At 48.3% G+C, this 14252-nt stretch overlaps 1 protein-coding gene across 3 annotated transcripts in view; it reads right to left on the bottom strand.

The window, feature by feature from the left end:
- DLG4 (discs large MAGUK scaffold protein 4) overlaps positions 1–14252 on the bottom strand; it is a 196591-nt gene that overhangs the window by 87105 nt on the left and 95234 nt on the right. The gene's annotated exons all lie outside the window — the stretch shown is intronic.

Below are 14252 nucleotides of genomic sequence, written 5' to 3' on the forward strand. Positions count from 1 at the left end.
CACAGAGACGTGTACAGTGTATAGGCACTAAGCACCCCGGCTGTATAACACAGAGACATGTACAGTGTATAGGTACTAAGCACCCCGGCTGTATAACACAGAGACATGTACAGTGTATAGGTACTAAGCACCCCGGCTGTATAACGCAGAGACATGTACAGTGTATAGGCACTAAGCACCCCGGCTGTATAACGCAGAGACATGTACAGTGTATAGGCACTAAGCACCCCGGCTGTATAACGCAGAGACATGTACAGTGTATAGACACTAAGCACCCCGGCTGTATAACGCAGAGACGTGTACAATGTATAGACACTAAGCACCCCGGCTGTATAACGCAGAGACATGTACAGTGTATAGGCACTAAGCACCCCGGCTGTATAACGCAGAGACATGTACAGTGTATAGACACTAAGCACCCCGGCTGTATAACGCAGAGACATGTACAGTGTATAGGCACTAAGTACCCCGGCTGTATAACACAGAGACGTGTACAGTGTATAGACACTAAGCACCCCGGCTGTATAACACAGAGACGTGTACAGTGTATAGGCACTAAGCACCCCGGCTGTATAACACAGAGACGTGTACAGTGTATAGGCACTAAGCACCCCGGCTGTATAACACAGAGATGTGTACAATGTATAGGCACTAAGCACCTCGGCTGTATAACACATAGACGTGTACAGTGTATAGGCACTAAGCACCCCGGATGTATAACGCAGAGATATGTACAGTGTATAGGCACTAAGCACCCCGGCTGTATAACAAAGAGACGTGTACAGTATATAGACACTAAGCACCCCGGCTGTATAACGCAGAGACATGTACAGTGTATAGACACTAAGCACCCCGGCTGTATAACACAGATACGTGTACAGTGTATAGGTACTAAGCACCCCGGCTGTATAACGCAGAGACGTGTACAGTGTATAGGCACTAAGCACCCCGGCTGTATAACACAGAGACGTGTACAGTGTATAGGCACTAAGCACCCCGCCTGTATAACACAGAGACGTGTACAGTATATAGGCACTAAGCACCCCGGCTGTATAACACAGAGACGTGTACAGCGTATAGGCACTAAGCACCCCGGCTGTATAACACAGAGACATGTACCGTGTATAGGCACTAAGCACCCCGGCTGTATAACACAGAGACGTGTACAGTGTATAGGCACTAAGCACCCCGGCTGTATAACACAGAGACATGTACCGTGTATAGGCACTAAGCACCCCGGCTGTATAACACAGAGACGTGTACAGTGTATAGGCACTAAGCACCCCGGCTGTATAACACAGAGACATGTACAGTGTATAGGCACTAAGCACCCCGGCTGTATAACACAGAGACGTGTACAGTGTATAGGCACTAAGCACCCCGGCTGTATAACACAGAGACATGTACAGTGTATAGGCACTAAGCACCCCGGCTGTATAACACAGAGACATGTACAGTGTATAGGCACTAAGCACCCCGACTGTATAACACAGAGACGTGTACAGCGTATAGGCACTAAGCACCCCGGCTGTACAACACAGAGACATGTACAGTGTATAGGCACTAAGCACCCCGGCTGTATAACACAGAGACGTGTACAGTGTATAGGCACTAAGCACCCCGGCTGTATAACACAGAGATATGTACAGTGTATAGGCACTAAGCACCCCGGCTGTATAACACAGAGACATGTACAGTGTATAGGCACTAAGCACCCCGGCTGTATAACACAGAGATGTGTACAGCGTATAGGCACTAAGCACCCCGGCTGTATAACACAGAAACGTGTACAGTGTTTAAGCACTAAGCACCCCGGCTGTATAACACAGAGACATGTACAGTGTATAGGCACTAAGCACCCCGGCTGTATAACGCAGAGACATGTACAGTGTATAGGCACTAAGCACCCCGGCTGTATAACGCAGAGACATGTACAGTGTATAGACACTAAGCACCCCGGCTGTATAACGCAGAGACATGTACAGTGTATAGACACTAAGCATCCCGGCTGTATAACACAGAGACATGTACAGTGTATAGGCACTAAGCACCCCGGCTGTATAACGCAGAGACATGTACAGTGTATAGGCACTAAGCACCCCGGCTGTATAACACAGAGACATGTACAGTGTATAGGTACTAAGCACCCCGGCTGTATAACACAGAGACATGTACAGTATATAGTCACTAAGCACCCCGGCTGTATAACGCAGAGACGTGTACAGTGTATAGACACTAAGCACCCCGGCTGTATAACGCAGAGACGTGTACAATGTATAGGCACTAAGCACCCCGGCTGTATAACGCAGACACATGTACAGTATATAGTCACTAAGCACCCCGGCTGTATAACGCAGAGACATGTATAGTGTATAGGCACTAAGCACCCTGGCTGTATAACACAGAGACGTGTACAGTATATAGTCACTAAGCACCCCGGCTGTATAACGCAGAGACATGTACAGTGTATAGGCACTAAGCACCCCGGCTGTATAACACAGAGACATGTACAGTGTATAGGCACTAAGCACCCCGGCTGTATAACACAGAGACGTGTACAGTGTATAGGCACTAAGCACCCCGGCTGTATAACACAGAGACGTGTACAGTGTATAGGCACTAAGCACCCCGGCTGTATAACGCAGAGACGTGTACAGTGTATAGGCACTAAGCACCCCGGCTGTATAACACAGAGACGTGTACAGTGTATAGGCACTAAGCACCCCGGCTGTATAACACAGAGACATGTACAGTGTATAGGTACTAAGCACCCCGGCTGTATAACACAGAGACATGTACAGTGTATAGGTACTAAGCACCCCGGCTGTATAACGCAGAGACATGTACAGTGTATAGGCACTAAGCACCCCGGCTGTATAACACAGAGACATGTACAGTGTATAGGCACTAAGCACCCCGGCTGTATAACGCAGAGACATGTACAGTGTATAGACACTAAGCACCCCGGCTGTATAACGCAGAGACGTGTACAATGTATAGACACTAAGCACCCCGGCTGTATAACGCAGAGACATGTACAGTGTATAGGCACTAAGCACCCCGGCTGTATAACGCAGAGACATGTACAGTGTATAGACACTAAGCACCCCGGCTGTATAACGCAGAGACATGTACAGTGTATAGGCACTAAGTACCCCGGCTGTATAACACAGAGACGTGTACAGTGTATAGACACTAAGCACCCCGGCTGTATAACACAGAGACGTGTACAGTGTATAGGCACTAAGCACCCCGGCTGTATAACACAGAGACGTGTACAGTGTATAGGCACTAAGCACCCCGGCTGTATAACACAGAGACATGTACAGTGTATAGGCACTAAGCACCCCGGCTGTATAACACAGAGACATGTACAGTGTATAGACACTAAGCACCCCGGCTGTATAACGCAGAGACATGTACAGTGTATAGGCACTAAGCACCCCGGCTGTATAACACAGAGACATGTACAGTGTATAGGCACTAAGCACCCCGGCTGTATAACACAGAGACGTGTACAGTGTATAGGCACTAAGCACCCCGGCTGTATAACACAGAGACGTGTACAGTGTATAGGCACTAAGCACCCCGGCTGTATAACGCAGAGACGTGTACAGTGTATAGGCACTAAGCACCCCGGCTGTATAACACAGAGACGTGTACAGTGTATAGGCACTAAGCACCCCGGCTGTATAACACAGAGACATGTACAGTGTATAGGTACTAAGCACCCCGGCTGTATAACACAGAGACATGTACAGTGTATAGGTACTAAGCACCCCGGCTGTATAACGCAGAGACATGTACAGTGTATAGGTACTAAGCACCCCGGCTGTATAACACAGAGACATGTACAGTGTATAGGCACTAAGCACCCCGGCTGTATAACACAGAGACATGTACAGTGTATAGGCACTAAGCACCCCGGCTGTATAACGCAGAGACATGTACAGTGTATAGACACTAAGCACCCCGGCTGTATAACGCAGAGACGTGTACAATGTATAGACACTAAGCACCCCGGCTGTATAACGCAGAGACATGTACAGTGTATAGGCACTAAGCACCCCGGCTGTATAACGCAGAGACATGTACAGTGTATAGACACTAAGCACCCCGGCTGTATAACGCAGAGACATGTACAGTGTATAGGCACTAAGTACCCCGGCTGTATAACACAGAGACGTGTACAGTGTATAGACACTAAGCACCCCGGCTGTATAACACAGAGACGTGTACAGTGTATAGGCACTAAGCACCCCGGCTGTATAACACAGAGACGTGTACAGTGTATAGGCACTAAGCACCCCGGCTGTATAACACAGAGACGTGTACAGTGTATAGGCACTAAGCACCCCGGCTGTATAACACAGAGACATGTACAGTGTATAGGCACTAAGCACCCCGGCTGTATAACACAGAGACATGTACAGTGTATAGGCACTAAGCACCCCGGCTGTATAACACAGAGATGTGTACAATGTATAGGCACTAAGCACCTCGGCTGTATAACACATAGATGTGTACAGTGTATAGGCACTAAGCACCCCGGCTGTATAACGCAGAGACGTGTACAGTGTATAGGCACTAAGCACCCCGGATGTATAACGCAGAGATATGTACAGTGTATAGGCACTAAGCACCCCGGCTGTATAACAAAGAGACGTGTACAGTATATAGACACTAAGCACCCCGGCTGTATAACGCAGAGACGTGTACAGTGTATAGGCACTAAGCACCCCGGCTGTATAACACAGAGACGTGTACAGTGTATAGGCACTAAGCACCCCGCCTGTATAACACAGAGACGTGTACAGTATATAGGCACTAAGCACCCCGACTGTATAACACAGAGACGTGTACAGTGTATAGGCACTAAGCGCCCCGGCTGTATAACGCAGAGACGTGTACAGTGTATAGGCACTAAGCACCCCGGCTGTATAACACAGAGACGTGTACAGTGTATAGGCACTAAGCACCCCGGCTGTATAACACAGAGACATGTACCGTGTATAGGCACTAAGCACCCCCGCTATATAACACAGAGACGTATACAGTGTATAGGCACTAAGCACCCCGGCTGTATAACACAGAGACGTGTACAGTGTATAGGCACTAAGCACCCCGGCTGTATAACGCAGAGACGTGTACGGTGTATAGGCACTAAGCACCCCGGCTGTATAACACAGAGACATGTACCGTGTATAGGCACTAAGCATCCCGGCTGTATAACACAGAGACATGTACCGTGTATAGGCACTAAGCACCCCCGCTATATAACACAGAGACGTATACAGTGTATAGGCACTAAGCACCCCGGCTGTATAACACAGAGACGTGTACAGTGTATAGGCACTAAGCACCCCGGCTGTATAACGCAGAGACGTGTACGGTGTATAGGCACTAAGCACCCCGGCTGTATAACACAGAGACATGTACAGTGTATAGGCACTAAGCACCCCGGCTGTATAACACAGAGACATGTACAGTGTATAGGCACTAAGCACCCCGGCTGTATAACACAGAGACATGTACAGTGTATAGGCACTAAGCACCCCGGCTGTATAACACAGAGACATGTACCGTGTATAGGTACTAAGCACCCCGGCTGTATAACACAGAGACATGTACAGTGTATAGGCACTAAGCACCCCGGCTGTATAACGCAGAGACATGTACAGTGTATAGGCACTAAGCACCCCGGCTGTATAACACAGAGACATGTACAGTGTATAGGCACTAAGCACCCCGGCTGTATAACACAGAGACATGTACAGTGTATAGGCACTAAGCACCCCGGCTGTATAACACAGAGACATGTACAGTGTATAGGCACTAAGCACCCCGGCTGTATAACGCAGAGACATGTACAGTGTATAGGCACTAAGCACCCCGGCTGTATAACACAGAGACATGTACAGTGTATAGGCACTAAGCACCCCGGCTGTATAACACAGAGACATGTACCGTGTATAGGCACTAAGCATCCCGGCTGTATAACACAGAGACGTGTACAGTGTATAGGCACTAAGCACCCCGGCTGTATAACACAGAGACATGTACAATGTATAGGCACTAAGCACCCCGGCTGTATAACACAGAGACGTGTACAATGTATAGGCACTAAGCATCCCGGCTGTATAACACAGAGACATGTACAGTGTATAGGCACTAAGCACCCCGGCTGTATAACACAGAGACATGTACAGTGTATAGGCACTAAGCATCCCGGCTGTATAACACAGAGACATGTACCGTGTATAGGCACTAAGCACCCCGGCTGTATAACACAGAGACATGTACAGTGTATAGGCACTAAGCACCCCGGCTGTATAACACAGAGACATGTACCGTGTATAGGCACTAAGCACCCCGGCTGTATAACACAGAGACATGTACAGTGTATAGGCACTAAGCACCCCGGCTGTATAACACAGAGACATGTACAGTGTATAGGCACTAAGCATCCCGGCTGTATAACACAGAGACATGTACCGTGTATAGGCACTAAGCACCCCGGCTGTATAACACAGAGACATGTACCGTGTATAGGCACTAAGCACCCCGGCTGTATAACACAGAAACGTGTACAGTGTATAGGCACTAAGCACCCCGGCTGTATAACACAGAGACGTGTACAGTGTATAGGTACTAAGCACCCCGGCTGTATAACACAGAGACATGTACCGTGTATAGGCACTAAGCACCCCGGCTGTATAACACAGAAACGTGTACAGTGTATAGGCACTAAGCACCCCGGCTGTATAACACAGAGACGTGTACAATGTATAGGCACTAAGCATCCCGGATGTATAACGCAGAAACGTGTACAGAGTATAGGCACTAAGCACCCCGGCTGTATAACACAGAAACGTGTACAGTGTATAGGCACTAAGCACCCCGGATGTATAACGCAGAGACATGTACAGTGTATAGGCACTAAGCACCCCGGCTGTATAACACAGAAACGTGTACAGAGTATAGGCACTAAGCACCCCGGCTGTATAACACAGAGACGTGTACAATGTATAGGCACTAAGCACCCCGGCTGTATAACACAGAGACATGTACAATGTATAGGCACTAAGCACCCCGGATGTATAACGCAGAGACATGTACAGTGTATAGGCACTAAGCACCCCGGCTGTATAACACAGAGATGTGTACAGTGTATAGACACTAAGCACCCCGGCTGTATAACGCAGAGACGTGTACAGTGTATAGGCACTAAGCACCCCGGCTGTATAACGCAGAGACGTGTACAGTGTATAGGCACTAAGCACCCCGGCTGTATAACACAGAGATGTGTACAGTGTATAGACACTAAGCACCCCGGCTGTATAACGCAGAGACGTGTACAGTGTATAGGCACTAAGCACCCCGGCTGTATAACACAGAGACATGTACCGTGCATAGGCACTAAGCACCCCGGCTGTATAACACAGAGACATGTACAGTGTATAGGCACTAAGCACCCCGGCTGTATATCACAGAGACGTGTACAGTGTATAGGCACTAAGCACCCCGGCTGTATAACACAGAGACATGTACAGTGTATAGGCACTAAGCACCCCGGCTGTATAACACAGAGACATGTACAGTGTATAGGCACTAAGCACCCCGGCTGTATAACACAGAGACATGTACAGTGTATAGGCACTAAGCACCCCGGCTGTATAACACAGAGACATGTACAGTGTATAGGCACTAAGCACCCCGGCTGTATAACACAGAGACATGTACAGTGTATAGGCACTAAGCACCCCGGCTGTATAACACAGAGACATGTACAGTGTATAGGCACTAAGCACCCCGGCTGTATAACACAGAGATGTGTACAGTGTATAGACACTAAGCACCCCGGCTGTATAACACAGAGACGTGTACAGTGTATAGGCACTAAGCACCCCGGCTGTATAACACAGAGACATGTACAGTGTATAGGCACTAAGCACCCCGGCTGTATAACACAGAGACATGTACAGTGTATAGGCACTAAGCACCCCGGCTGTATAACGCAGAGACGTGTACAGTGTATAGACACTAAGCACCCCGGCTGTATAACACAGAGACATGTACAGTGTATAGGTACTAAGCACCCCGGCTGTATAACGCAGAGACGTGTACAGTGTATAGACACTAAGCACCCCGGCTGTATAACACAGAGACATGTACAGTGTATAGACACTAAGCACCCCGGCTGTATAACACAGAGACATGTACAATGTATAGGCACTAAGCACCCCGGCTGTATAACACAGAGATGTGTACAGTGTATAGGCACTAAGCACCCCGGCTATATAACACAGAGACGTATACAGTGTATAGACACTAAGCACCCCGGCTGTATAACACAGAGACGTGTACAATGTATAGGCACTAAGCACCCCGGCTGTATAACACAGAGACATGTACAGTGTATAGGCACTAAGCACCCCGGCTGTATAACACAGAGACATGTACAGTGTATAGGCACTAAGCACCCCGGCTGTATAACACAGAGACATGTACAGTGTATAGGCACTAAGCACCCCGGCTGTATAACACAGAGACATGTACAGTGTATAGGCACTAAGCACCCCGGCTGTATAACACAGAGATGTGTACAATGTATAGGCACTAAGCACCTCGGCTGTATAACACAGAGACATGTACAGTGTATAGGCACTAAGCACCCCGGCTGTATAACACAGAGACATGTACAGTGTATAGGCACTAAGCACCCCGGCTGTATAACACAGAGACATGTACAGTGTATAGGCACTAAGCACCCCGGCTGTATAACGCAGAGACGTGTACAGTGTATAGGCACTAAGCACCCCGGCTGTATAACACAGAGATATGTACAGTGTATAGGCACTAAGCATCCCGGCTGTATAACACAGAGACGTGTACAGTGTATAGGCACTAAGCATCCCGGCTGTATAACGCAGAGACGTGTACAATGTATAGGCACTAAGCGCCCCGGCTGTATAACGCAGAGACGTGTACAATGTATAGGCACTAAGCACCCCGGCTGTATAACACAGAGACATGTACAGTGTATAGGCACTAAGCACCCCGGCTGTATAACGCAGAGACGTGTACAATGTATAGGCACTAAGCGCCCCGGCTGTATAACGCAGAGACGTGTACAATGTATAGGCACTAAGCACCCCGGCTGTATAATGCAGAGACATGTACAGTGTATAGACACTAAGCACCCCGGCTGTATAATGCAGAGACATGTACAGTGTATAGACACTAAGCACCCCGGCTGTATAACGCAGAGACGTGTACAATGTATAGGCACTAAGCACCCCGGCTGTATAACGCAGAGACGTGTACAATGTATAGGCACTAAGCACCCCGGCTGTATAATGCAGAGACATGTACAGTGTATAGACACTAAGCACCCCGGCTGTATAACGCAGAGACGTGTACAATGTATAGGCACTAAGCATCCCGGCTGTATAACACAGAGACGTGTACAGTGTATAGACACTAAGCACCCCGGCTGTATAACACAGAGACATGTACAGTGTATAGACACTAAGCACCCCGGCTGTATAACACAGAGACATGTACAGTGTATAGGCACTAAGCACCCCGGCTGTATAACACAGAGACATGTACAGTGTATAGGCACTAAGCACCCCGGCTGTATAACACAGAGACGTGTACAGTGTATAGGCACTAAGCACCCCGGCTGTATAACACAGAGACATGTACAGTGTATAGGCACTAAGCACCCCGGCTGTATAACGCAGAGACATGTACAGTGTATAGGCACTAAGCACCCCGGCTGTATAACACAGAGACGTGTACAATGTATAGGCACTAAGCACCCCGGCTGTATAACGCAGAGACGTGTACAATGTATAGGCACTAAGCATCCCGGCTGTATAACACAGAGACGTGTACAGTGTATAGACACTAAGCACCCCGGCTGTATAACACAGAGACATGTACAGTGTATAGACACTAAGCACCCCGGCTGTATAACACAGAGACATGTACAGTGTATAGGCACTAAGCACCCCGGCTGTATAACACAGAGACATGTACAGTGTATAGGCACTAAGCACCCCGGCTGTATAACACAGAGACGTGTACAGTGTATAGGCACTAAGCACCCCGGCTGTATAACACAGAGACATGTACAGTGTATAGGCACTAAGCACCCCGGCTGTATAACGCAGAGACATGTACAGTGTATAGGCACTAAGCACCCCGGCTGTATAACACAGAGACGTGTACAATGTATAGGCACTAAGCACCCCGGCTGTATAACGCAGAGACGTGTACAATGTATAGGCACTAAGCACCCCGGCTGTATAATGCAGAGACATGTACAGTGTATAGGCACTAAGCACCCCGGCTGTATAACGCAGAGACATGTACAGTGTATAGACACTAAGCACCCCGGCTGTATAACACAGAGACATGTACAGTGTATAGGCACTAAGCACCCCGGCTGTATAATGCAGAGACATGTACAGTGTATAGACACTAAGCACCCCGGCTGTATAACGCAGAGACGTGTACAATGTATAGACACTAAGCACCCCGGCTGTATAACACAGAGACATGTACAGTGTATAGACACTAAGCACCCCGGCTGTATAATGCAGAGACATGTACAGTGTATAGACACTAAGCACCCCGGCTGTATAACGCAGAGACGTGTACAATGTATAGGCACTAAGCACCCCGGCTGTATAATGCAGAGACATGTACAGTGTATAGACACTAAGCACCCCGGCTGTATAATGCAGAGACATGTACAGTGTATAGACACTAAGCACCCCGGCTGTATAACGCAGAGACGTGTACAATGTATAGGCACTAAGCACCCCGGCTGTATAACGCAGAGACGTGTACAATGTATAGGCACTAAGCACCCCGGCTGTATAATGCAGAGACATGTACAGTGTATAGACACTAAGCACCCCGGCTGTATAATGCAGAGACATGTACAGTGTATAGACACTAAGCACCCCGGCTGTATAACGCAGAGACATGTACAGTGTATAGACACTAAGCACCCCGGCTGTATAACGCAGAGACGTGTACAGTGTATAGGCACTAAGCACCCCGGCTGTATAACGCAGAGACGTGTACAATGTATAGGCACTAAGCACCCCGGCTGTATAACACAGAGACATGTACAGTGTATAGGCACTAAGCACCCCGGCTGTATAACGCAGAGACGTGTACAATGTATAGGCACTAAGCACCCCAGCTGTATAACACAGAGACGTATACAGTGTATAGACACTAAGCACCCCGGCTGTATAACACAGAGACATGTACAGTGTATAGACACTAAGCACCCCGGCTGTATAACGCAGAGACGTGTACAGTGTATAGGCACTAAGCACCCCGGCTGTATAACACAGAGACGTGTACAGTGTATAGGCACTAAGCACCCCGGCTGTATAACACAGAGACGTGTACAGTGTATAGACACTAAGCACCCCGGCTGTATAACACAGAGATATGTACAGTGTATAGGCACTAAGCACCCCGGCTGTATAACACAGAGATATGTACAGTGTATAAGCACTAAGCACCCCGGCTGTATAACACAGAGATGTGTACAGTGTATAGGCACTAAGCACCCCGGCTGTATAACACAGAGACATGTACAGTGTATAGGCACTAAGCACCCCGGCTGTATAACACAGAGATATGTACAGTGTATAGACACTAAGCACCCCGGCTGTATAACACAGAGATATGTACAGTGTATAAGCACTAAGCACCCCGGCTGTATAACACAGAGATGTGTACAGTGTATAGGCACTAAGCACCCCGGCTGTATAACACAGAGACATGTACAGTGTATAGGCACTAAGCACCCCGGCTGTATAACGCAGAGATATGTACAGTGTATAGGCACTAAGCACCCCGGCTGTATAACGCAGAGACATGTACAGTGTATAGGCACTAAGCACCCCGGCTGTATAACACAGAGACATGTACAGTGTATAGACACTAAGCACCCCGGCTGTATAACGCAGAGATGTGTACAGTGTATAGACACTAAGCACCCCGGCTGTATAACACAGAGACATGTACAGTGTATAGGCACTAAGCACCCCGGCTGTATAACGCAGAGACATGTACAGTGTATAGGCACTAAGCACCCCGGCTGTATAACGCAGAGACATGTACAGTGTATAGGCACTAAGCACCCCGGCTGTATAACACAGAGACGTGTACAGTGTATAGGTACTAAGCACCCCGGCTGTATAACGCAGAGACGTGTACAGTGTATAGGCACTAAGCATCCCGGCTGTATAACACAGAGACATGTACAGTGTATAGGCACTAAGCACCCCGGCTGTATAACACAGAGACGTGTACAGTGTATAGGTACTAAGCACCCCGGCTGTATAACGCAGAGACGTGTACAGTGTATAGGCACTAAGCATCCCGGCTGTATAACACAGAGACGTGTACAGTGTATAGGCACTAAGCATCCCGGCTGTATAACACAGAGACATGTACAGTGTATAGGCACTAAGCATCCCGGCTGTATAACACAGAGACATGTACAGTGTATAGGCACTAAGCATCCCGGCTGTATAACACAGAGACGTGTACAGTGTATAGGCACTAAGCATCCCGGCTGTATAACACAGAGACGTGTACAGTGTATAGGCACTAAGCACCCCGGCTGTATAACACAGAGACATGTACAGTGTATAGGCACTAAGCACCCCGGCTGTATAACACAGAGACATGTACAGTGTATAGACACTAAGCACCCCGGCTGTATAACACAGAGACATGTACAGTGTATAGACACTAAGCACCCCGGCTGTATAACACAGAGACGTGTACAGTGTATAGGCACTAAGCATCCCGGCTGTATAACGCAGAGACATGTACAGTGTATAGGCACTAAGCACCCCGGCTGTATAACACAGAGACATGTACAGTGTATAGGCACTAAGCACCCCGGCTGTATAACACAGAGACATGTACAGTGTATAGGCACTAAGCACCCCGGCTGTATAACACAGAGACATGTACAGTGTATAGGCACTAAGCACCCCGGCTGTATAACGCAGAGACGTGTACAGTGTATAGGCACTAAGCATCCCGGCTGTATAACACAGAGACGTGTACAGCGTATAGGCACTAAGCACCCCGGCTGTATAACACAGAGACGTGTACAGTGTATAGGCACTAAGCACCCCGGCTGTATAACACAGAGACATGTACAGTGTATAGGCACTAAGCATCCCGGCTGTATAACACAGAGACATGTACAGTGTATAGGCACTAAGCACCCCGGCTGTATAACACAGAGACATGTACAGTGTATAGGCACTAAGCACCCCGGCTGTATAACACAGAGACATGTACAGTGTATAGGTACTAAGCACCCCGGCTGTATAACGCAGAGACGTGTACAGTGTATAGACACTAAGCACCCCGGCTGTATAACACAGAGACATGTACAGTGTATAGGCACTAAGTACCCCGGCTGTATAACACAGAGACATGTACAGTGTATAGGCACTAAGCACCCCGGCTGTATAACACAGAGACGTGTACAGTGTATAGGCACTAAGCACCCCGGCTGTATAACACAGAGACGTGTACAGTGTATAGGCACTAAGCACCCCGGCTGTATAACACAGAGACATGTACAGTGTATAGGCACTAAGCACCCCGGCTGTATAACACAGAGACGTGTACAGTGTATAGGCACTAAGCACCCCGGCTGTATAACACAGAGACATGTACAGTGTATAGGCACTAAGTACCCCGGCTGTATAACACAGAGACATGTACAGTGTATAGGCACTAAGCACCCCGGCTGTATAACACAGAGACGTGTACAGTGTATAGGCACTAAGCACCCCGGCTGTATAACACAGAGACATGTACCGTGTATAGGCACTAAGCATCCCGGCTGTATAACACAGAGACGTGTACAGTGTATAGGCACTAAGCACCCCGGCTGTATAACACAGAGACATGTACAGTGTATAGACACTAAGCACCCCGGCTGTATAACGCAGAGACGTGTACAATGTATAGGCACTAAGCACCCCGGCTGTATAACACAGAGACATGTACCGTGTATAGGCACTAAGCATCCCGGCTGTATAACACAGAGACGTGTACAGTGTATAGGCACTAAGCACCCCGGCTGTATAACACAGAGACATGTACAGTGTATAGACACTAAGCACCCCGGCTGTATAACGCAGAGACGTGTACAATGTATAGGCACTAAGCACCCCGGCTGT

The sequence above is a fragment of the Pseudophryne corroboree genome (assembly GCF_028390025.1).
Source record: "Pseudophryne corroboree isolate aPseCor3 chromosome 6 unlocalized genomic scaffold, aPseCor3.hap2 SUPER_6_unloc_1, whole genome shotgun sequence".
NCBI classification, from domain to species: Eukaryota; Metazoa; Chordata; class Amphibia; order Anura; family Myobatrachidae; genus Pseudophryne; species Pseudophryne corroboree.